Raw genomic sequence first — 25,209 nt, forward strand, 5'->3', positions numbered from 1 at the left:
CTACGAGATGTTGCCGTGACGTAAGTGAGCTCAGCAATAGAGGGCATTTGATTTCGTATACATCCTTTAATTCTAAACCAGTAAGTAGTCATTTTAGTTCACTTGAGAAATTAAAATTAGGTAACTCATCTTTTCGATTTAAAACAGAATGAAAATCACCTCCTAATAATAACTGTCTTGGATTTTTCCTTAACAAGTATATCAGTTCATCTTTGAAGAAACGTGCCGTGTCAGTTCGGTGAATACTTCCTGAAGGGGCATACAAGTTTGCGATAGTCACATCATAGATATTTAGTCCTATTCCCCTTCCGGATTACAGTCGTACCACCTCACTTACTGGAATCTCTTCCCTCACCAAAACAGCTGTTCCAACACTTTTTCGTGAGACACTTTTATTTAACTGACATAATAGGGGCCGGCCGGTGTGGCCGTGCGGTTCTAGGCGCTTCAGTCTGGAACCGCGTGACTGATACGGTCGCCGGTTCTAATCCTGCCTCGGGCATGGATGTTCATGATGTCCGTAGGTTAGTTAGGTTTAAGTAGTTCTAAGTTCTAGGGGACTGATGACCTCAGATGTTAAGTCCCATAGTACTCAGAGCCATTTCACATAACCGGGAAGTAAATCCGACATTAGAAATTCTTGTAACAGGGCAATATCAGTAGCGGATTCTTACAAAAATTCCTTAAGTGCCGATAATTTCAAACTGGAAATAATTTTATTTATGTTTATAGTGGTGACTGAATCAGATTGCATCATTGCGCTGTCACTATGTAGTTGTTTTGATGAGCTAATTTAGTTTCCTGTGGTTCAGGGTTCAGTTAAACTATTAACAGTTTTCTCGCAAGGTGAACATGGAATAACACTTCAATCATTTTTTTAATTACTGTCCTTTTTTCTACTTCTGGGGTTTTCTCTTGTACCGCTAGCAGACTGATTTCCTTGTAAACTTTCTGGTTTTTCGTACCGAAGATTCATTGGGCTTGGGTCGCCCTTACCGGATTTTCCCTTCCTTTGGTTACGAGCTACATTCACATTTGGTTCCTTTTTTATCTTACTTTGTGGATCATCTGGAGCAGCAGGAGCCGCTTTCGCAATTTCTGTTGCTGGTGTCTGCCCTGCGGTGTTGACCGTGATTCATTTTGGTCAACACTTCGTTGATCTTTATTAATATCACTCACTTCCTGGTCGAGGGAAACAAGTGGAGACGGCAGTTTTTCAACCTCTCCCTGAATTTGTTTACTAACAGATAGCTGCTTTTGCTTGCAAGCTAAGGGGGTTCTACAGGACAGCTAGTCCTCTGAACAGCTATCATTTGTCTCCAGAAATCGTTTTCTCGATTGCATTTCAGTTCCACGAGTAGTGGTAACAGTGTTTCCCCTTGTTGTTAACGGGGGGGGGGGGGGGGGGGGGGGGGAATTGACTGTTATCGTGAAGGGGAACATCAGCTTTGCCGGCTGAGTTAACATCCTCGACCAGTTGATCCGGGCTATTCATTGGTAACAGATCATTAAAGGTAAGTTTCTGACGCTGTGTCAAATTACTTTTAAGAACAATAGTTCGCCGCGGACATTTGTGTCTGAAGTGGCCGGTTTCGTTGCATATGTGACATGTATCTTTCTGACCTGTATAAACAATTTGTGCCTTATACCAACAAACGGTTATGTGAGAGAGAATATTTGTCTAATCTTCCATCGCTACCCAGCGGACCCCTTGAAAGATATCAGTTTAAAGCGAGGCGACCATCTTTCATTTGTAACTGATTTAACGCCCCTGTAGATTGCAAGAGCTTCCTTAAACTTGTCATTTTCAATTTCAATGGGAAGATTCAAGACCCGAACGGTTTTCTACTCATTGTCAGCTCTATAGATGAAACCTTACTTTTGTAGCCATTTCTATGCACAAAATGTACTTCATGGCCCCACTTTCGTAACACTTTATCAACAGTCGCAGTACTGAATAACTTGACAAAAACAGTATTTTTCCTGATCCAGTTTCAGAATTGAAACCACTTACCTATGTAATGCAGTCATTTATTTCCAGAGATGTCGGCTGAGCAGGACGGGATTCCTTTTCAAAAACAAATACCAGAGATTTGTAGCCATGGTTAATCCAGCGACGAAATTTTGGTTAAACAACCGAAATTCCAATTAGAAGCAGTACGACCAGAAGAAGCGACCAGGAAGCGACAAGGAATATGAACGAACACTGAGGTTAACGGACGGACAGCACTCGGAGAAGCACAAGTACAGCGATGTAAACACGGAGGTGCAGCGCAGCAGGAAACAACGTCCACTCGCTAGCGCGGCTGAAACAGAACTAAGAACGTGCAATCTACTGCAGCCTACCTGTTGTGTTTTTTGTGCCTTATTGGATACAGCCGATGTTACTCTATCCGCTATTATTTTATATTGCCCTTATTCGTGCCGTGAACGAAGCAGTGTGGTTGTTTACATCCGTAAGGAGTTCGTGTTATTTCTTAATGTTTAAATAAACGTAACAGTAACAGCAAGAAATACCCAAGATACCACATTTTGGAGGTATTAACTGAACACAATTTGATTCTTTAACTGGAATAAAAGTTTGGCGCGGACGCGACTCGAACATCGGCGAGTCGCCATATCTGTTACCCTCAGTGCTGGTTCGCCGCACTGAGCTAGCCGGACAGCTCCAGCAGAGCGCCGACTTCGTGCTACCTGTTCTTGGCCAAGCTGCACGCAGTTAACAGCGTTGACAGAGCCTCATTTTTTAAATCGCATTACTATTAAACCTATTGGCGGAACTAGGGTTTGCTAGATACACTTCTGTCTTGAACAGAGATGAGGAATCGTATGCCGACGCCAAATGCACCATTTGTTCTTTACCCTCTATGATAATGCATATACAGGTTGTGTGTGTCAGTTTGCGAGTAGAAAGTACGTGGCATATATGACCATATCCTTTGATTGCATTGACTTCGAAGTTTACATTATTTACAGCTCCAAGGGACCGTAGACCTTAGTATGTTACATAAATTTCTATTTGCTATCTCTACCAATCCGTGATAAAAAAGGGTCTCAACTGTCGGATAGACAAATAGATAGAAAGACAGACAGACAACAAAGCAATCCTAGACTTACACCTCTTCTCAATTACGTAAAGCCTACTCTATAAACAGAATGATCTAAGAGGTATTCGCTCTGGAATGTAGCCATTTCATTCCTGTCAGTATGCACCATGTTTCGAGATGACTTTAATCGGCTAGTAATAACAAAGACATTTCTCGCAGCGGGTAGTGGTTACGCCTTTAAGTGGCCGCCGATTCCAAGACGGCAGGCAGCGCGCGCCATGGACAAGCCGATGCCTGCTGCACGTGGCGCCAAGCGCCCCCGATCGATACAACGACTGCGATCACGAAAGCAGATGCGGTGTCAGCTCGAACCCTACCGCCTTTCTGCTCGGCTGCGCCGCACCAGGTGCGCCGACAAAATCTCACGGTCGCATTCTTTCCACTGTAGCGTTACTCGCTGTCAGGTGTTCGCTTTCAGTCGCTCTAGGAACCTATTCGTACGCTATGCACTGTCTTGTTTAGAAAGGATGCTTTTCAGTTTCAGGCGGAGCTGAGCACGTGCAGTGTAATGAAGTGCCAATGAGAAATATACCTCGTCACAGGTTCGTCGACATGTAAGGGAATGACGCTGTAAGCTCCTGAAGTACGTACAGTGAAAAAAATTGACAACAGGCGTCCGCAGCTCGTGCTACAGATTGTTGAGGAATCCGATCTTAAAGGTCCATTACAAAGATACTGACATTGGAACATAGATGAATATTTCACCTACAATACAGTGACAGTTGCCGTTCTCTGTTCGCAAGGAAAACAGTTTACGCATCGAGGACATTGCTCATTCACGTATACTAGAAATAATTTGTTTATATTTTGTTTATCCGTGAGGTCTCTACATGCTCCAAGAGTGTTCCAGTGGAATTTATCAGATGAAGTATTCATGTGATGCAGCTATTGTTGTACCAGAGCAAACGCTCGTACTGCATTTGTATGTATGGAGGACAATGAACTACTATGCTCTGGACAGCAGTCGCTCTAGAGAAGATTGAGTGGTTACAAATAGTGGATCCTGAAACAGTCCAGTTTTCTTTGATACGAAATGCTCAAAAAATTGTGCTGAAAGGCATTAGATGCAGTGTTTTATGGGCTGGAATTACTGTTTAAATTCTAAGGCTACGTGTTTCAAGAAGAGTCAATAAACACATTACTGCCTGAACTTCGTGCGACGACAATAAAGGCGCAAATTCTGGGCTTTTCCCTCAACCGAAGCAATGGACTGCTGAGTACAAATGGTTCATATGGCTCTAAGCACTATGGGACTTAACATCTGAAGTCATTAGTCCCCTGGACTTAGAACTACTTAAACCTAACTAAAGTAAGGACATCACACACATCCATGCCCGAGGCAGGATTCGAACCTGCGATCGTAGCAGCAACACGGTTCCGGACTAAAGCGCCTAGAACCGCTCGGTCACAGCGGCCTTCTGAGTACGAGTACATATGTAGGTACAGTTGCAAAACAGTTTGTCAGTGACCAAAGAGGAGCTTATTCGAGTAAGGTCGCGAAAAACACAAAACTCATTACACACACTTTCTCACAGTTGTGCGTGTGCGACGCAAAACCTCGGGGTGTTGGTAATCCGAGTTCTTGCCACTATACGAGCACATGCAGCGAATGAAACAGACGATGAGAAACGTCATCGTACGAACTGATAGGGAAATGAAATTTGAGAATTCTGCAGCATATAGAGCACACATTGTAACGAGAGCAGAAGCTACTTACCGACCGGCGTTGGTTCGCGAGCCCTTGTAGTGCAAGGCGCCCGCGGTTACGAGAGTGTTAAGACGCTGCGCCTGTTACACTGAGCGTTCGGCTACCCGCTGCACTGTACTGCGCGCTGTGCTGCCGCTGAGGTAGGCGCTCGGCTGACTGCGCTGGGGCTCCTGCTACGGCTGTGGCGACACGCAAAGCTGGCAGCGGGCTAAGACTGGCCTCCCTCACGCGACGTTGGCTCGCACTGCTGGCCAGCCTAATTGCGATTTGCTATATAGGATTGCTGCCGGAAGCCACACAAGCTGCTGCCTGCAGCACGTCACGGGCCACTGGACGGACGCTCGTCTAGTCTTCCGCGTTGTCGTCAATAAAGCGCCGGGGCCATTGCACAGACAAGGATGACTCTCTTCACGATATCCCTGGAGTAACAATCCAAACATTTTGCCAATGTCTTGGATTAGATTTCAAAATTCTCTGCAGTGTCTCATGAAGTAAGGGCATGTGACGCTTTTGGTGGTTATACGTCCATCACATGCGGACGTTAAGCATGCAGGTCATTGATGCCATTCGAGAAGAGTTTGCTATAAGCATAAACATGCAGAAAGTTACTTGGAGTTGCATATTGACGAAAATTAAAATTTTGACAATCGCAAACGTAAAGGGCAGGAAAATAAGAACCGAACACCGCCACAAAGGGCACATGAAGTTGGTCTATTGAAAAGTAATCATCAAACACGTTTAGACATTAATCGCATAGGGAGACGAGACAGTCAATTTCTGTTTTGTAGAACGCGGTCGGGCGCTGACGGATTCACAACCGCACTCTCTCCTGCACTTCCTCGTCCGGCTGAAACTGACGTCCATGTAATTCTTTCTTCAGGTCAACAAAGATGTGAAAATCATCCGGTGAAGGATCCGGGCTATACGGAGGATTTTGCAGTGTTTCCCAACTAAATAGCTGAAGCGTAGCCTTTGTCCAATGACAGGAATAGGATGATTCCATCCAACGGCAATCCTGGGTGTTCTGCCTTTATGACGCCTCACAGTCGTAGCATAGTGTCTTCATAGCACGGCGCATTGACTGTGGTTCCACTTTCGAGGAACGCAACAAGCAGAGGACCCCTGAAGTCGAAGAAGAAGGTCAACATGCCCTTACCGGAACTTTTGTGAACAGCTTCGGAATTCTTTGCTGGAGGAGATGTGGCTCTATCGTTTGACCTCAGGATATTGGAATGCTGTCAGGTGGAATCCTCCTTCTGCACGATAAAGCCCATCCCCACACTGCCAACTGGACGAAGGCCACGCTTCAGCGAATTGGTTGGGGAGCACAGCAACATCCTCCATATAGCTCGGATCCTTCATCGGGCGATTTTCACATCTTTGGTAACCCGAATAAAAGCATGGTTTCAGTCTGATGAGGAACAGCAAGAGAGGGTGCTTCTGTGGATCAGTCAGTGATCGACCGTGTTCTACGAAACAGGAATTGATCGTCTCGTCTCCCAGAGGGGTAAATGTCTTAAAGTGTGTGGTGGCCACTTCTGAACCGTTCCGTTCCGTTGTGGCGGCTGTTGTATTTTTTTTGACTACACCTCATTAATTTTATATCAAAGAGATGAAAATCTGTTTAATTACATTGTGGTCATTGGTCAATGTAAGTTACAGCTGCCTCTATACCTGATCAGAGTGTATCACGATGCTATACTTGCTTCTATAGGAGTTTACACTGCAGGTATATTACCGCTAAATCCAAAGTATCTATCCGCATAGTGCAGAGAAGAATATTACTGAGATTTACAAATGCATACAGAACACATTTACGGAAGCTCTTTTTATATAATGTAGGGAGATTTCCCATAAACATTGTAATCAGAAAGAAGGGAGAGCGAAGTAACGCAGAAAAGAGACAAAAGAGCTAAAACCGAACAGAAAATCACTCCATGCACAATGCGAGAATGGCAGGATGACTGCGATGCAGGAACAACAGTGCGAGTTTCCGATCGTAAGGAACAGACTTCAAATGATGTACAGTGTACATTCGAGAGATATTATGCATTTTCTTACAGAACATGGACCTTAGCCAAGGAATCTGTATAGTGACTCTCACTCCATAGAAACTGGAACCACGGACCGTATTTTTCGGCAATGTGTTGTTTTAATAGACCTTTTCCAGTCCGTAAGAGCTGAAATAAGTGATGAAGTAGTACATAAAATCAAAGAGGCGTAACTTGATTTTCTCTCAGTATGAATCCTGTGTATATTGCCTCATCTGCGAATAAAATGCAGCCTTTGATCTACATATCTTCAGCAGTCTGTTGCGCAAACCATTGCCACAACCGTAATTAGTAGGCTGCTGACTTGTGTCCTGCAGATTGCGAGGGCGAGCTGAAAAGTAAAAGTTCCGAATTTTTTATGTGAAAATCCTTAAAGCTTTTTAAATGAAATAAATGTTATCAACGTTTTACATCTTTATTCCTGATGTCTACACATTTTCGGTCATTGCCTCTAGACGGCTCCGAATTTTAACGTATAAGATGGTGGTGTGATCAGTAACTATGTCGGTGAGTGAGGAACAGCGTGCTGTGATCGACTTTCTACTTCGAAGAGTTCGTTCACAACGTCTCCTTCAGCATGATAACACCAGGCCAAGCACGAGACCTGCGCTATTTGCAACAGTCCGATACCTTTGGTTCACTGCCATCGATCATCCTCTATGGAATACCGATTTGGGCCCATCCGATTTTTAGCTGTTTCCAAAACTTAAAAAATACCTTCGAAGACTGCAATTTGAAAACGATAAAGCGTTGCAAGCACCGATAATGTTATAATTCCGTCAACAAAGTAAAACATTCTACAGTGACGGCGTCGACAACTTGGTCTCTTGTTGGGAGAAATGCGTTCGTCGCTAGAGTGACTATGTTGAGACATAAATACACTCCTGGAAATGGAAAAAAGAACACATTGACACCGGTGTGTCAGACCCAACATACTTGCTCCGGACACTGCGAGAGGGCTGTACAAGCAATGATCACACGCACGGCACAGCGGACACACCAGGAACCGCGGTGTTGGCCGTCGAATGGCGCTAGCTGCGCAGCATTTGTGCACCGCCGCCGTCAGTGTCAGCCAGTTTGCCGTGGCATACGGAGCTCCATCGCAGTCTTTAACACTGGTAGCATGCCGCGACAGCGTGGACGTGAACCGTATGTGCAGTTGACGGACTTTGAGCGAGGGCGTATAGTGGGCATGCGGGAGGCCGGGTGGACGTACCGAATTGCTCAACACGTGGGGCGTGAGGTCTCCACAGTACATCGATGTTGTCGCGAGTGGTCGGCGGAAGGTGCACGTGCCCGTCGACCTGGGACCGGACCGCAGCGACGCACGGATGCACGCCAAGACCGTAGGATCCTACGCAGTGCCGTAGGGGACCGCACCGCCACTTCCCAGCAAATTAGGGACACTGTTGCGTCGTCTCACGCGGTCTGCACGTCCAGCACGAACGCAGGTCCAACTGAGTCGCCAGGTGGAAATGGCATGGCAAGCCGTTCCACAGGACTACATCCAGCATCTCTACGATCGTCTCCATGGGAGAATAGCAGCCTGCATTGCTGCGAAAGGTGGATATACACTGTACTAATGCCGACATTGTGCATGCTCTGTTGCCTGTGTCTATGTGCATGTGGTTCTGTCAGTGTGATCATATGATGTATCTGGCTCCAGGAATGTGTCAATAAAGTTTCCCCTTCCTGGGACAATGAATTCACGGTGTTCTTATTTCAATTTCCAGGAGTGTATGTAGACATGAAGAATAAAGGTATAGAATGTTAACAACATTTGTTTCTTTTAAAAACCTTTAAGGGTTTTCACAGAAGAAAATCGAAGGATTTACTTTTCGGAACGCTCTCGGTACAACCGTTCAGACATGCACAAAGAACTATTAAAAATCAGACAGCCTACACCACCGAATAGTACACAATATTTGTCACAAGTAAAAAGATCCACATCTCAACAGATAATTCTTGTTCCGCTTTCTTGTAGGAATAGATGATAGAGCTTTAATGACCCTTTAGACGTAAATGACTCGTTGGTTAAAGGTGAAAGTTTCACGGAGCCTTTCCGGAAGACGCTGTCGTATATAGAGAAGCTGTATTGCTCAAAAATTCCAACGAAATAGTGGAACACCTGTAAAGGATGAACGGTTGATGTAGCGAATGGCAACATAAACAAATGTATCGTAATATGCTTAAATATACGGATAGAGTAGTTTTTGTTCGATTATACTATTTCCAAACAATCTCTGAGAACATTCACATCTATTAAATATCTGACAGTATGCGTACAGAACTATTTGAAGCAGAACCACCGCATAATCGTCCAAGCACGTAACTCATGAAACTCTCGCTGACTTTTCTGAATGGCAGTAACCTGCCACACTGGCTGTCGCAACTTGGATTGAAGTATCTACTTATTTTGTCATCTTCACTACGGTATAATCTGCTATGTGGTCATTCTTAAGAATATAGTATATCCCGTCAAAAGGACATATTTGGAGTAGACCCTTTGTGACTATTTCTATTGTACTCTTGAAAACAACTCTACAGCAAACAATACCGTAGTGAAGACTACAAAATTAACAGACATTTTATCCAAGTAACGACAGACAGTGCGGTAGGTTATTACCACGCAGAAAATTTGTTATGGAACTGATCCCCCTTGCTTCAAAAATACTGACCGATAGCCTCACCAGACAGTACTGATAGAGGAAATGGAGAAGTCCCGAAGAAGAGCAGCGCGTTTTGACATAGATTTTTTTTTTACCCATCAGTCTTATGACTGGTTTGATGCGGCCCGCCACGTTCTACTCTCCTGTGCCAACCTCTTCATTGCAAAGTAGCACTTGCAACCTACGTCCTCAGTTATTTGTTGGTTAATTCCAATCTCTGTTTTCCCCCTACAGTTTTCTCACTCTAAAACCATGGAAGCTATTCCGCGATGTCTTAAATGTGTGCTACCATCCTGTGCCTCCTTCTTATCAGTATTGTCCACATATTCCCTTCCTCGCCGATTCTGTGGATAACCTCCTCATTCCTTATCAGTCCACGTAATTGTCAACATTCTTTTGTAGCACCACATCTCTAATGCTGCGATTCTCTTCTCTTCCGCTTTTACCACGATCCATGTTTCACTACCATACAGTGCTATTGGTTCAAATGGCTCTAAGCACTATGGGACTTAACATCTGAAGTCATCAGTCCCCTAGAACTTAGAACTACTTAAACCTAACCAACCTAAGGACGTCACACACATCCATGCCCGAGGCAGGATTCGAAGCTGCGACCGTAGCAGATGCGCGGTTCCGGACTGAAGCTCCTAAAACCGCTCGGCCACAGTGACCGGCTCACAGTGCTATTGTCCAAACGTTTATTCTCTGAAGTTTCTTCCTCAAATTAAAGCCTATGCTTAATACCAGTAGATTTCTCTTGGCGAGGAATGCCATTTTCTACCATTGATGTTCTGCGTTTGATTTCCTCCTTGCTCCGTCCGTCATTGGTTATTTTGCTGCCTAGGAGACAGAATTCATTAACTTCATTTACTTGGTAATCACCAGTTCCTATGTTAATTTTCTCGCTGTTCTCATTTCTGATACTTCTCATTACTTTCGTCTTTCTTCAATTTGCTCTCAATCCGTATTCTAGACTCATGAGACTGCTCATTACTTTAAATAAATCCTGTAATTCTCTACTTCTTCTTCACATTTATTGAGGATAGTAATGCCATTAGCAAATCTAATAACTGATATCCTTTCACCCTGAATTGTAATCTCACTCTTGAACCGTTCTATTATTTTCAACGTTACTTCTTTCATATATGCATTGAACAGTAAGGGCCATAGACTGCCCCGGAGTCTTCATCATTTTTAATCCCAGTAGTTCTTCCTTATCTTCAAATCTTATTGTTCCCTCTTGCTTTTTGTACACATTGTATGTCACTCGTCTTTTCCCATAACTTACTGATATTCTTCTCAAAATTTCGAACATCTTGTATCATTTCACAATGCCTAACACTTTTTCTGGGTCGACAAATCCTTTGAGTGTGTCTTGATTTTTCTTCAATCTTGCTTTCATTATCAAGCAGAACGTCAGAACTAATTCTCTTGTACCTTTCCTCTCCTAGAGCCAAAGTGATTGTCATCAAACTGATTTTCAATTTTCTTGCCTGTTCTTCTGTATGTTATTCTTGTCAGAAGTTTGAATGTATGGGATGCTAAGATGGTTGCCATCTTCGGAACTGTCTGGATGCAATTTTTCTGATAGTCTAATGGTACATCGCCAGTCTCGTAGGTTCTATATACCAACCTGAATAGTCGATTGGTTACCACTTTCACAAACGATTGTAGAAATTCCAACAGAGTTTTACCTATCACTTCTGCTTTATTATATCTCAAGCATTCCAGAGCTCTTTTAAATTTTGATTCTGTCTGACTACGCATTCGATATCGACTTTAATTTTTACTTTTCCCACGTCATAAGACAAATCCTCTCCCTCGTAGATGGCACCATTGTACTCTTTCCACCTGTCTCCTCTTTCCTCTTCGTTTAACAGTGTAATTCCCCTTCATCTCTTGATTTTACCACCTTTGCTTCTAATTTCACTGAAGATTATTTTGACTTTTCAGTTTTCTTTATTCAGAACCAGTCTTCTTCACATCTTTCCAGCAGCTATTTCGCACTGGCTGCCCTACATTTCCCGTCCATTTCAATGTCTTTCCGTGAAAGTTTTTGTACTGCCTCCTTTCATCGATCAATTGTATTTCTTCGGATACCCGAAGTTTCTTCGGAGTTCCCTTCCTTGTACGTATGTCTGACTGTCAAACATCTGCGACTACCCTTTTTAGAGATATCTACTCCTTTTCATTTAAACTGCCAACTGTGATATTGCTTATCGTAGTACCTGCATCCTTAGAGAACTTCAAACACGCCTCATCATTCCTCAGGACTTCAGTATCCCACTTCCTTCCAAACTGGTTCTTCCGTACGATTATCTTAAGTTTCAGTCCGCTCTTCATCACTACTAAATAGTGATGTGAATTTGTATCTGTTACTGGGTACGCCTTGCAATCCAATATCTGATTTCGGAACGTCCGTCTGACCATGATGTAATACAGCTGGAATCTTCCCGTGCCTCCGGATCTTTTCCAAGTATACCTAGCACCCTTTTGAACCTTGGACACAGTAATCACCATTACCAACCGTCATTTACAGCAGAACTCAATCAGTCTTTCTTTTATCTCATTCCTACGCCTAGCCCATATTCCCCTGTAACCCTTTCTTCTATTCGTTCCCTAACGACACCCCACGTATTGAATTACTCTTCCATATCCACATATCCTTCCTCTGTCTCTTCATATACTGTTTGCGATGTCGGCGTGTATACCTGAATTTTCATTATCGGCGTTCGTTTGCTGTCGAACCTGATGAGAACAAACCTATCATTGAACTGTTCACAGTAGCTTACTCTGTGCTTCACTGTCCTTTCCGTAACGAATCTTGTTCCCCTTGTATCATTTGCTGGTACTGTTGATACGATCCTGTCTAACCAGAAATCCTTATCTTCTTTCCATTTCACTTCACTGACCCTTAGTATACCTAGACTGACCCTCTGAATTACCCTTTTCAGCTTTTCTAGCTTGCCTGTTATCTACGTTTCATGCTCGAACTCGCAGAATGTTATCGAATCATTGATTATTCAGTCTTTTTCTCATGGTAGCTCCCCGTTGGCAGTTCCCTCCCGGAAATCCGAATGAGGGATTAATCTGGAATCTTTTGCCAGTGGAGAGATTATCATGACAGTTTCTCAGTTACAGGCCATACATCCTGTGTATACACATTATGTGTCTTTAATGCAGTGGTTCCAATTGGTTCTCCATCTTCATGCCGTTGATCTCTGTTGACACTTCCTCGTTTTAGGGGCAGTTTCCCACGCCAAGGGCCACAGAGTGCCCTGAATCTCTTCGGCCACCATTGCAGATCATTTTTAATCAAAATTTCAGCACTGGGTGGGTTCGAACCCGGGACCCAGGACGTTTTGGTTGCTAGGCAAAGGCGCTGCCATAGTCAAGGGTCAATTAACCTCTTTAGTAATCGCATAAGCGTCAGAGATGGTCGAAAATGGTTCAAATGGCTCTGAGCACTATGGGACTTAACATCTGAGGTCATCAGTCCCCTAGAACTTAGAACTACTTAAACCTAACTAACCTAAGGACATCACACACATCCATGCCCGAGGCAGGATTCGAACCTGCGACTGCAGCAGTCGCGCGGTTCCTAGAACCGCACGGCCACCGCAGCCAGCAGAGATGGTCGTTCGACACCAGTAGCTGACGCTACAAGACAGCCGTTGTCTGACGGACCCGTTAAATGATTAGACGGCGAGAGCGTATGTTCTGCATCTATAAGTACTATATCTACATGTGCACTCTGCAAACAACTGTGAAGTGCATGGCGGAGGGTAACTGTAGCGGTACCAAATGTTGTGCTTATTCTTGTACCAATCACGTAAGGATAGCCGGGAGAAACCTACTTAAATGCAGTTAGCGTGCTGTTAATTGGTGTAATCTTGGCGTTACGATCAATAGGAGAGCAATACATAGGGGGCTGAAGAGTGGCGCTATAGCCTTTACTTCATAAAGGTTCTTGAAACTTGCCCGCGCATGAACGTATTAATGAAACAAAAATTCGCATCTCTTGTAAGTTAATTGTAGTTTTATTGCACGACCGGTCTGGGAAACTTCAAGCCCAATTATCAGGTGCTACCAAATAATTATAAAATCATGAAGATGTGTCGGTCGGGCCAGTAAGTCGCAAGGGATTAATCCAAGCCAAACAGCGTATCGAAGCATAGGAACAGCAGCTGGGGCTCAGTGCAACCTGTCGCTAAGCCAGATGCAAGCGGTGGCGCAAGCGTCTAACGTAAACTGAAGAGCCAAAGAAACTGGTACACCTGCCTAGTATCGCGGAAGGCCCCAGCGAGCACGCGGAACTGCCGCAAAACGACGTGGCATTGACTCGACTAATGTCTGAAGTAGTGTTGGAGGAAACCGACACCATGAATCCTGTAGGGCTGTCCATAAATACGGAAGAGATCGAGAGGGTGACAATCACTTCTGAACAGCACGTTGCAAGGCATCCCAGTTATGCTCAATCATGTTCATGTCTGGTGGGTCTGGCGGCTAGCGGAAGTGTTTTAACTCAGAAGAGTGTTCCTGGAGCCACTCTGTAGAAATTATGGACGTGCGGGGTGTCGCATTGTCCTGCTGGAATTGCCCAAGTTCGTTGAAATGCACAATAGAGGCGAATGGATGCAGGTGATCAGACAGGATGTGTCACTTGCCAGAGTCGTAGCTAGTCGTATCAGGGGTCCTATACCATTCCAGCCGCACACGCCACACGTCATTGCAAGGATTCCACTAGCTTCAACAGTCACCTGATGACATGCAGGGTCCATGGATTCATGAGGTTGTTTCAATACCCGTACACGTCCATTCGCTCAACAAAATCTGAAACGAGACTCGACCGCCCAGGCAACATGTTTTCAGTCATCAACAGTCCAATGTCGGTGTTAACGGGCCCAGGCGAGACGTCAAGCTTTGTGTCTTGCAGTCATCAAGGGTACACGAGTGGGCTTTCTGCTACGAAAATCCATATCGATGATGTTTCGTTGAATGGTTCCCACGCTGACACTTGTTGATGGTCCAGGACTGAAATCTGCACAAATTTGAGGAAGGGTTGCATTTCTGTCACGTTGAACGATTCTCTTCAGTCGTATTTGATCCCGTTCTTGCAGGATCTTTTTCCGGCCGCAACGATGTCGGTGATTTGATGTTTTATCGGGTTCGTGATATTCACGATACATTCATGAAATAATTCTACGGAAATATCCGTACATCATTGCTACCTCGGTGACGCTGTGCCCTATCGCTCGTGCGCCGACTAAAACACCTCTTTAAAACTTACTTAAATCTTGACACCCTGCAACTGAAGCGGCAATAATTGATCTGACAACTGCACCAGACACTTGTTGCCTTATATACGAGTTGCCGACCGCAGCGCCGTGTTCTGCCTGGCCGCGTCTGCCTGTTTGCATATGTCTGTATTTCAATTCGCACGTCTATACAAGTTTATTATGCGTTTTAGTGTATATAATTGGAGTCTGTCATCAAAGGTTCGCCAATTCAGGTTTTTCAGCACGTCCGCGGCGTTGTTCTGCGACTATAACAACCGTATGGGCATTCGTGCTGCTCTAGTTTGTATACATTAAATATCCCCGGACAGTCCTATGTGATATGAACCTCACATTTTTTAGCCATGTACTCAAACTGAACGCACAAGTGATTCGTCTGCAGCCTCCTTTGTAGACTAAGGCACATTTTCTTAGTTTCTTGGCAATGAACCAAAATCTACTACTTGCCTTACCTACGACTGGTACTTTGTGGTTGTTCAATTTCATATTCCTTCTGATTATTACAATCGAACATATTTATACTGTGGTGCAGGATTTGGATGAGAGTGGAAGTTGGTGGCGGTTGTGCAAAGCGTGGGCCTTTAATCGCTGATCGTGTTATTAAAAACAATAATAGCAAACTGCTTACGAGCATGGCAACTCCTTGCGCTCCGCTACTTGCAATAATTAACTACAGATAATAAAAGAGAAATATAAAAAAATTATTTGCCTCTCAGTAATAAAATAATCTGATATCCAAAGTGGACACCAACGATATGCAGTCAAAAGTTATCGTAAGTTACAAGCAAACATTTTGTAGATAAAAGAATATAGTTTTTATCAGTAAATGAGGTTATAAGAGTGCAATAAAGTAAAATAGCAGCAAGTGGGACGGATCACTAGGAAGATCTACCTCCACTACCAACACCTTCACCATATCTCGGACAGACAGCAGACACGACCACACAATCTTTACGGGTATATAGCCTACTATAGAATCTGCAAGGAAAATTCACAAATGAGCAAAAGCTGAAATATCACTAATACAAAGTGGTCTCACAACGACATTGCTTTGTTTTCAAATCCAGAACAGTAATCACTCAGCAACACAGTCACGTCGTGAATACCGTTCAATACATTTATGGCACAATCAAATTCGTCATGGCCTCGCCATGCTTCGTTACAACGACAAACAATATCAGGCCGACTTCAGCGATCACGGCGCGCACAAACACGCTGTATTTTTGTTAGTCAAAACTCTGATACGGTACACGCAAAAGCACCAGTGACTTTATGCTCTGCACTATATTGCCATAATCGAAACTCTCCCCTGTCTTTTCCTGTTTATACCCTGTCATCTCTTCCTGGACGTTCACGAGAAAACACCGTCTGCTGTCAAAGCTCGAGAATGTCCGTGCTACAGTTGGCCACGCTCCACGCTGCCCGCTGCAATCCGCACCTGCTGCTTCCACGCTGCCGTCGGCTCCACGGCACTGCGCTCCTCCAGGGTCTGCCTTCCTTCGTGGACGTCAACAAGCTGCGCGCCAGCTCTGCCCAGCCTCCTGACACTGGCCACAGAGGCGCTCATTGCGGTTCCTGCGGCCTTCTGGCGACCTCTTGCGTAGTTCGCTACTCCAACGAGGAAATCGAAAACGCTTCTCCAGCGGTGGGATGTGTCGCAATACACGGAACACTGTGAGCTCACCGATTCCAATTTTAAATCACTGATGTTATATTAAAGGATTCGTTTAGAACGGTGAAGTACCACGCCCTGGCGAACCACGTGAATCACTCGAGGAGATAAGGCAAGGGGACCGATTCCAAAATGACTTTTGATTTCGGATCCTCTAATCCCCAACTGCCCTATAACCTGAGCGATTAGCCTTGCGAACCAGGCGCATCGATGATGCATGATGCAAGATCGATAGCCTAATCACTCCATCACGTAACATCTGGTCAGTCAACCGGCGCAGGATATTGATTTTTGGTGTTGACAGCTGATAAACGAATTGGCGCGCCGGTGTCTGGTCTGACAGCTTTATCCAAATGGTACAAATGGCTCTGAGCACTATGGGACTTAACATCTGACGTCATCCGTCCCCTAGAACTTAGAACTACTTAAACCTAGCTAACCTAATGACACCACACACATCCAAGCCCGAGGCAGGATTTGAACCTGCGACCGGTTCCACACTGAAGCGCCTAGAACCACTCGGCCACAGTGGCCGGCTTGCTTTATTCAATACTTTATTTTGTCCGTTACCCCTAGCTTTTCAGACAAAACATTGGGAAACCCCACGAGCACCTAGAATATAGCTGCGTCTGACCGAGTTATAAATGACCAGGTTCAAATTCGGTAGCCTTTCTGGACACTTTATACACCCCTTGAACACCACTATGTTCACACAACCTATTGGGCCAGAATTTAAAGCAAAACTATCAGCGTATTATAAAACCAATCCAGTGCCCTGAATAAAATCACGGCCCAGTAACAATTCTGTATTCAGTTCCGTAGCCAAGAATAAGCTTACTGGCCACGACAGGCCATCAATTTCACAATAGGCTCGGACGCACCCAACTAACACTAGTAACTGACCATTTATTGCGCGGCAATCCTGGTCTACAATTTGCACGAAAACAGAAACTTACATACGCAACGATTTCTTAAATACTAGGTATGGTCGAGAATAGAGACGCTGCTATCTGACTCCAAACAGGCACAAATAGGTTCTCGGTTGAGTAGCGCACACACAAAGGAAAATCTGTCTTAAAACCACCTTCGCCTTATTATGGCCTCTCGGTAGGACTCCGGATTGACGACGCCCTGCCGACCTTGGTGCCCGAGCGGTTCTAGGCGCTTCAGTCCGGAACCGCGCAACTGCTACGGTCGCAGGTTCGAATCCTGTCTCGGGCATGGATGTGTGTGATGTCCTTAGGTTAGTTAGGTTTAAGTAGTTGTAAGTTCTAGGGGCTGATGACCTCAGATGTTAAGTCCCATAGTGCTCAGAGCCATTTGAACTTTATACACTCCTGGAAATTGAAATAAGAACACCGTGAATTCATTGTCCCAGGATGGGGAAACTTTATTGACACATTCCTGGGATCGGATACATCACATGATCACACTGACAGAACCACAGGCACATAGACACAGGCAACAGAGCATGCACAATGTCGGCACTAGTACAGTGTATATCCACCTTTCGCAGCAATGCAAGCTGCTATTCTCCCATGGACACGATCGTAAAGATGCTGGATGTAGTCTTGTGGAACGGCTTGCCATGCCATTTCCACCTGGCGCCTCAGTTGGACCAGCGTTCGTGCTGGACGTGCATACCGCGTGAGACGACGCTTCATCCAGTCCCAAACATGCTCAATGGGGGACAGATCCGGACATCTTGCTGGCCAGGGTAGTTCACTTACACCTTCTAGAGCACGTTGGGTGGCACGGGATACATGAGGACGTGCATTGTCCTGTTGGAACAACAAGTTCACTTGCCGGTTTAGGAATGGTAGAACGATGGGTTCGATGACGGTCCCCATTCACGCCTGTCGCGACACCACTGGAGGCGGGCTGCACGATGTTGGGGCGTGAGCGGAAGACGGCCTAACGGTGTGCGGGACCGTAGCCCAGCTTCATGGAGACGGTTGCGAATGGTCCTCGCCGATACCCCAGGAGCAACAGTGTCCCTAATTTGCTGGGAAGTGGCGGTGCGGCCCCCTACGGCACTGCGTAGGATCCTACGGTCTTGGCGTGCATCCGTGCGTCTCTGCGGTCCGGTCCCAGGTCGACGGGCACGTGCACCTTCCGCCGACCACTGGCGACAACATCGATGTACTGTGGAGACCTCACGCCCCACGTGTTGAGCAATTCGGCGGTACGTCCACCCGGCCTCCCGCATGCCCACTATACGCCCTCGCTCAAAGTCCGTCAACTGCACATACGGTTCACGTCCACGCTGTCGCGGCATGCTACCAGTGTTAAAGATTGCGATGGAGCTCCGTATGCCACGGCAAACTGGCTGACACTGACGGCGGTGGTGCACAAATGCTGCGCAGCTAGCGCCATTCGACGGCCAACACCGCGGTTCCTGGTGTGTCCGCTGTGCCGTGCGTGTGATCATTGCTTGTACAGCCCTCTCGCAGTGTCCGGAGCAAGTATGGTGGGTCTGACACACCGGTGTCAATGTGTTCTTTTTTCCATTTCTAGGAGTGTATATATATATATATATATATATATATATATATATATATATATATATATATATATATATATATATATTTCGTCCTGAACGGCAGTCACTTACAAAATGCCCGGACCTACCGCAGCGGTAACAAGCTCCTCTGGCCGATCTGACCGCCTCATTAGGTTTATGCACTCCTGCGTCGCGCGCTCAACCGCACCCGAGTGATTCCTGTCATCACGTCTTTCATCACAAATCTGGTGCTTTCTGTGCTAGCAATTATCTTATCCAAAACAGAAAAAAGTTATTGGTTTCTCAGAAAATAATATTCGCGGACGTTCACACTGCTGTGCCGATCCCCAAAAATATATTTAAAATAATCTTTCGTAACAAACAAAGTCCTAATAAACCTAGTACAAGCGTAATGCAGCTACGTTGACACTTTCAAGAAACACTGCTGATGATAGAAAGCCGATCAAATAGAATTAAGCAAAGGTACCGCATCAGCTAGAACGAGCTACAGTAATCATATCATAAAAATCATGAAACCAGACGCATTCACTGAGCAAGAGCATCCACTCTGGTACTCAAACTAATAAGTGAGCAATTCAAACATTAAGACACAAAAACATTTCATTCCGACCTGCGATAACACAAAAATTAATGACGGAAGCCATTTAACACGAAACAATAGATAATCCACTCCTATTCAATAACAGACATCAAGTAAAAGTAACCGACTGCAGCTCAGTGGGCAGTTAACACTAAACAGACTGGACAGTATGCTGAGATCAGCTCCACGGTACAAGTTCACAGCTGTGGGCAATGTTCTGAAATATGCTCACTAAGTTCAATTCTTTTCGGTTGAACAGAGGCAACTGGTACACTAATCTTCATTTGGCGGCTCTCCGCAACCCGACGGTTCTTCCACGCTGCCCACTCTGCCTCCTGTCCTCAGGCTCTCATTGGTCCCGACGCCGACATCGTGCACTCGGCCACACACTGCTCTGAAGGAACGCCCCAGCCTTGTCCACTCGGAATGGAGACGGCGCTCTTCTTGGCAGCTGGAACCTTCCTTCTTGACTGCCAGGCAGAGACTACTGCACGCGAGTTCGGTACGCTTGTAAGAAAGGACCAGAAGTCACCGTGCACGCTCTCTGGGTCGCCACGCTTGTAGCTGTAGCAGGGAAACAGTCAAAGACCGTAACCATGTGCATTATCTGTAGGTGCTAAAAGGCTGAAAGTGATGTGCTGTGGTCAAGAAATCGGTTATAATTCACAGGCAGTGTTGACGACTTACATTGAAACGACTGTCCAGGTTCGACAGGTGCACAGGATAATCGTTATCTATGACGTCTGAGTTGAAGGCACCATAGGTTGACTGCTCCAAAACTGAATGTGACGTTTGAAGAGGCTACTGGACGTTATGCACTGCATCCAACCTTTAGCAGATGATTGCATAATGTTGTTGTTGTTGTGGTGGTGGTGGTGGTGGCGGTTTTCAGGCCAGAGACTGGTTTGGTGCAGCTCTCCATGCTACTCTATCCTGTGCAAGATTCTTCATCTCCCAGTACCTACTGCAACCTACATCCTTCTGCATCTGCTTAGTGTATTCATCTCTTGGTCTCCCTCTACAATTTTTACTCTCCACGCTGCTCTCCAGTACTAAATTGGTGACCCATTGATGACTCAGAATATGTCCTACAAACCGATCCCTTCCTCTAGTCTAATTGTGCCATAAACTCCTCCTCTCCCCAATTCTATTCAATACCTCCTCATTAGTTATGTGATCTACCCATCTAATCTTCAGCATTCTTCTGTAGCACCACATTTCGAAAGCTTCTATTCTATTCTTGTCCAAACTATTTATCGTTCACGTTTCACTTCCGTACACTCCATACAATTACTTTCAGAAACGACTTCCTGACACTTAAATCTATACACGATGTTAACAAATTTCTCTTCTTCAGAAACTCTTTCCTTGCCATTGCCAGTCTAGATTTGATATCCTCTCTACTTCGACCATCATCAGTTAGTATTAACATTGTCATTAATAAATAACATGAACAACAAGGGTCCTAACACATTTCTCTGGGGGGAGCTCCTGAACTTAATTCTACACCTGTGGATGGCTCTCCATCCAAGACAACATGCTGCGTCCATCAATAAATCTTCCAGAATATTTATTTTCTTCCCTGAACATATATCTTACGAAATGACCACGAAGTAAAATCAGAGATACTCGAACTCATACGGAGGCTTACCAAAAGCCGTTCTTCCATCGTATAATTCGGTACTAGAACAAGAATGTAACAACAGTACACGAAGCATCGTTCGTCACGTATCATAAGGTGGCTCGTGAAGTACAAATATAGATGTATATGTAAAGGCACCGTAGCTGTACATGTGAATGTGGATGGACTGCCTTCGTTCTCTGCGACACTCAGTTACGAGTCCGGGAGAAGAATTGGCTGCTGAGAGTGGGTGGAGGCTGCAGCTGGGAGGCTTTCTGGCGACGAGCGGCGTCCTCACTTGATTTCCTGGGGGAATGAGACGTCGTCCCGGAGGCTGAGCTGCTGTTAGAAACTGAGAATCTCTGCGAGAGCATTTCCCACTCAGCTCTCAACGCACAGCGCGGAAGTGAGGCAGGCAGTGGGACTATTAGAATAAGAATACTCGAGGTAATCGCAAGACACAGCATTCGTGCTGTTTTCACCCCGTCAAATACACTCACTGCGCAGCAGATACGTTACCTTCTCCTGAAATGCTCATATTAGATTTTTCAGGGAATCAGAATCATGTATTTCAATATTATTTGATATGAAAAAGCAAATGAAAAAATATCATGTTACTGTCTTGAGCTGGTGATAAAATTCTTTCTTTTTACAACCAGTTTCGGTCGACTGACCATCATCAGGTTCAAAAAAAGTATTCACGGCATTATGTTAGGTGAAATTTAAAATCATTAACGACAGATGATAAAACTATGAATCTGACACGGAAAGTTAACAAACGTATGCCATAAAACATTGACTTATCTCATTACGAACAACACATACCATAAAAACGTATATGCACCGCATTCGTGCAGAATTACTTGTTATCGTATTGCAATATAAATTAAATCGTTACTCTATAAAAACTGTTGCGTAATGCGCATATTCATGTTATAACTGCAATCGGGGTTGACACTGTGAACAAATTCATACCACATAGGGCTGACAGCACCGCTGATCAGTTTACTGGCTGAACCACAGATGGTCATAGAGGACTTCATATATCGATAGTGACTAGTATCTTATATCAGCAAGCGGTGTGTCTTGTACTGTGATAAGTACATGTGACAGTCGTAACAGAAGTTCTGTATGTTCTGATAGCAGAAAAATGGTTCAAATGGCTCTGAGCACTATGGGACTTAATTTCTGAGGTCACCAGTCCCCTAGAACTTAGAACTACTTAAACCTAACTAACCTAAAGACATCACACACATCCATGTCCGAGGCAGGATTCAAACCTGCGACCGTAGCGGTCGCGCGGTTCCAGACTGTAGCGCCTAGAACCGCTCCGCCACTCCAGCCGGCTTCTGATAGCAACTTATGCGTATTGCAATGACAGTTGCTTTGGCGGAAAACGAAATATATAGAAGAAACGGCACACAGGCACTCACAGGCGCTAGTGTGAAATAAACTACAGCTACATTCATATATGCACTGCTTCCGTCGTTCACTAACGTTTATGAGACCGGCCGTACAGACATATAAAATCTATGCCTACCCGAATTCTCTACTTGTGTTACAGTATAACAGATGTAATACGCTTAAATTCATAAATAAATAATTGTATCAATACCACACAGAACAAGCTAAAGCGATAGTTGTGTGTTAAGCATTATCAAGATTTTCCACAGAATTGGATCTGTACGGCCTGACTCACAGAAGTTATTATACGATGGAAGCACTGCACAAATGAATGTGGTTGTAATTTGCTTCACACTAGTGCATATGAGTGCATGTAATCCGTTACTTCTGTGTATTTTGTTTTCCCTCATTGCATCTGTGCTTATAATACGTGTAAGTTACTATTAGTTGCAACATACAGAAAATCTATTACGAATGTCATGTGCACTTCCTCGTAGCAGACAGCACACAGCTTGTTGATATAAGATACGAGCCATTATCGATATATGAAGACCTCTATGACCACCTTTGGATCTGCCACTATATAATGATCATCGGTGCAGTCAGCCCCGTATGGTAAATATCTTGAAAGGTAAACACTGTTTGGACTATATACAAATGATTGAGAGTGTTCGCAAAATATAGTTTACTAACAACATTTATTTTTCCAAAACAAAGACAGACATAAATTATGCTGAACAAGTTTTTATTGTATAGCGTAAACAACTAACAGTTGGTTTAAAACTGCAGTGGACAAAGAACTTGGGTGGCAGAAGTGAGTCAAGTGCTCTGGCCCTAAAAATGTGGATAACGCAATCTGAACTGATCTGACACTGAGCAGACTTTGATAATGCACAGAAGTTTCTCAATATAAGTAGAGCTGAGAGCAAGTGACGGTTGAGATCTGTATGCTCTGAAGAGGCCAGAGCGGCAGTACGTTACCCTCTTTGCTTCGTACAGCGATGTAACTTGCAGCTGGTGAAATGTGTGTGGTGGAGGCGAGCCCGTGACGCGGCACCTGTCAATTGATCGCGGCCACGAAAGAAATGCAAAAATTCCACGGTCTAACGATCAGGCAGGTGGTTCACAATTTACTCTCTACCAGAGCCCGGGAACCATGGACATTTCAGTGTGTAACACTGCTATTCACTGGTCATACCACGGACGAATCTGGCTCTCTTGTATGACAGAGCACACAAGGATACCAAACGTCAAGACTGGTAAACCAAAAATGAAAAAGTGTGCCCTCAGCAAAAGAGTAGTCCAAGGCATTTGAAGTCACACTGTTGGTACAGTAAGAACTTCACCACAGGCTCCCCAGTCCAAACTACTCACAAGTGAAGTCAGTCTCAGGATAGGTCACAAGCACCAACCACACATGCCAGAGCATTGACGAAAAGTTCTCTCTTACCAGACCAAAGTCCAGCAGCTGAGTGCCTCGCACCTCTTCAGAAAAAAATCCGTTTTTCCGCAAAGTGCAAGAATGACACAGACTTCACGCCATCTTGAGCCAATCACAGTGCACTAGAGGCACTAAATCCTCCCTCCCACACGACAGCACCAACTCCTGTCGAACCAAGGCAAGAGTTAAGAAACCTGCATCTCTGGAAAAAGAAGAAACAGCCAATTACTGGCTTTTTTAAAGTTTTTGCGGAAGGGGAAGATGTTTTTCTCTGAAGTCACATCGCAACAAGCAAACAGATACAATCTTAACGATCTTTATCTAAATCGCCTGTGCCTTGGAGCTTGTTAGTTCTAGCTATGAGGTGTAGTAAAGATTCTATCTCTAAACATTTGCAGACGACGGAGTTTCTTATACAACCGAGGCAGACAATAGAAGTGGGTCACAGGCCTATTTGCAAAATCGGCGAACACGAAAACTTGTGAGTTTTTACTACACTTGGCTCTGCACACAATGCCCAGTTTCCAGCTCCACTCTGTAGACGCATCCCTTCAGTCTGTCGCCCGCAGCCCAGCCTTTGGCTGGCGCCAATGCAGGTATAGTGCCATTGTTCGGCTGGAGACCTGTCTCAACAATGGGCTGCTCTGTGTGCCCTCTACGGCTGTGGGCCTGTCCGGCAAGATTTACTGACGGATGTGCTCGCTGCCAATTGCTTCCAACTCCCAACATGCTGTTTCTACAAACTAAGAACCATAAAATGCCTCATGCCTTTAGCGCCCTACCAGGCTCAATAAAGTCTGCTCAGGCCGTTAACTTTCTAGAGTCTCGCTCAAGGTGTGTCACGTTGTAATAAAATCTTTAATAATTTTCTGTATACGAAAAATATGCGAGAGAGTAACTTGTCCTCTCTCCATTTGTTCACAGTTTTAAACCGATTGCAGTTATAAAATGAATGGGTGCACTATGTGACAGTTTTTACAGACTGACGATGTAATTTATATTACGATCTCAACAGGTATCTCGCATTTACGTTTTTGTGATTGTGTTGTGGAGTGGCCGACTGGTTCTAGGCGCTACAGTCTGGAACCGTGCGACCGCTATGGTCGCAGGTTCGAATTCTGCCTCGGGCATGGAT

Source organism: Schistocerca gregaria, chromosome 2, assembly GCF_023897955.1.
Source record: "Schistocerca gregaria isolate iqSchGreg1 chromosome 2, iqSchGreg1.2, whole genome shotgun sequence".
NCBI lineage: Eukaryota > Metazoa > Arthropoda > Insecta > Orthoptera > Acrididae > Schistocerca > Schistocerca gregaria.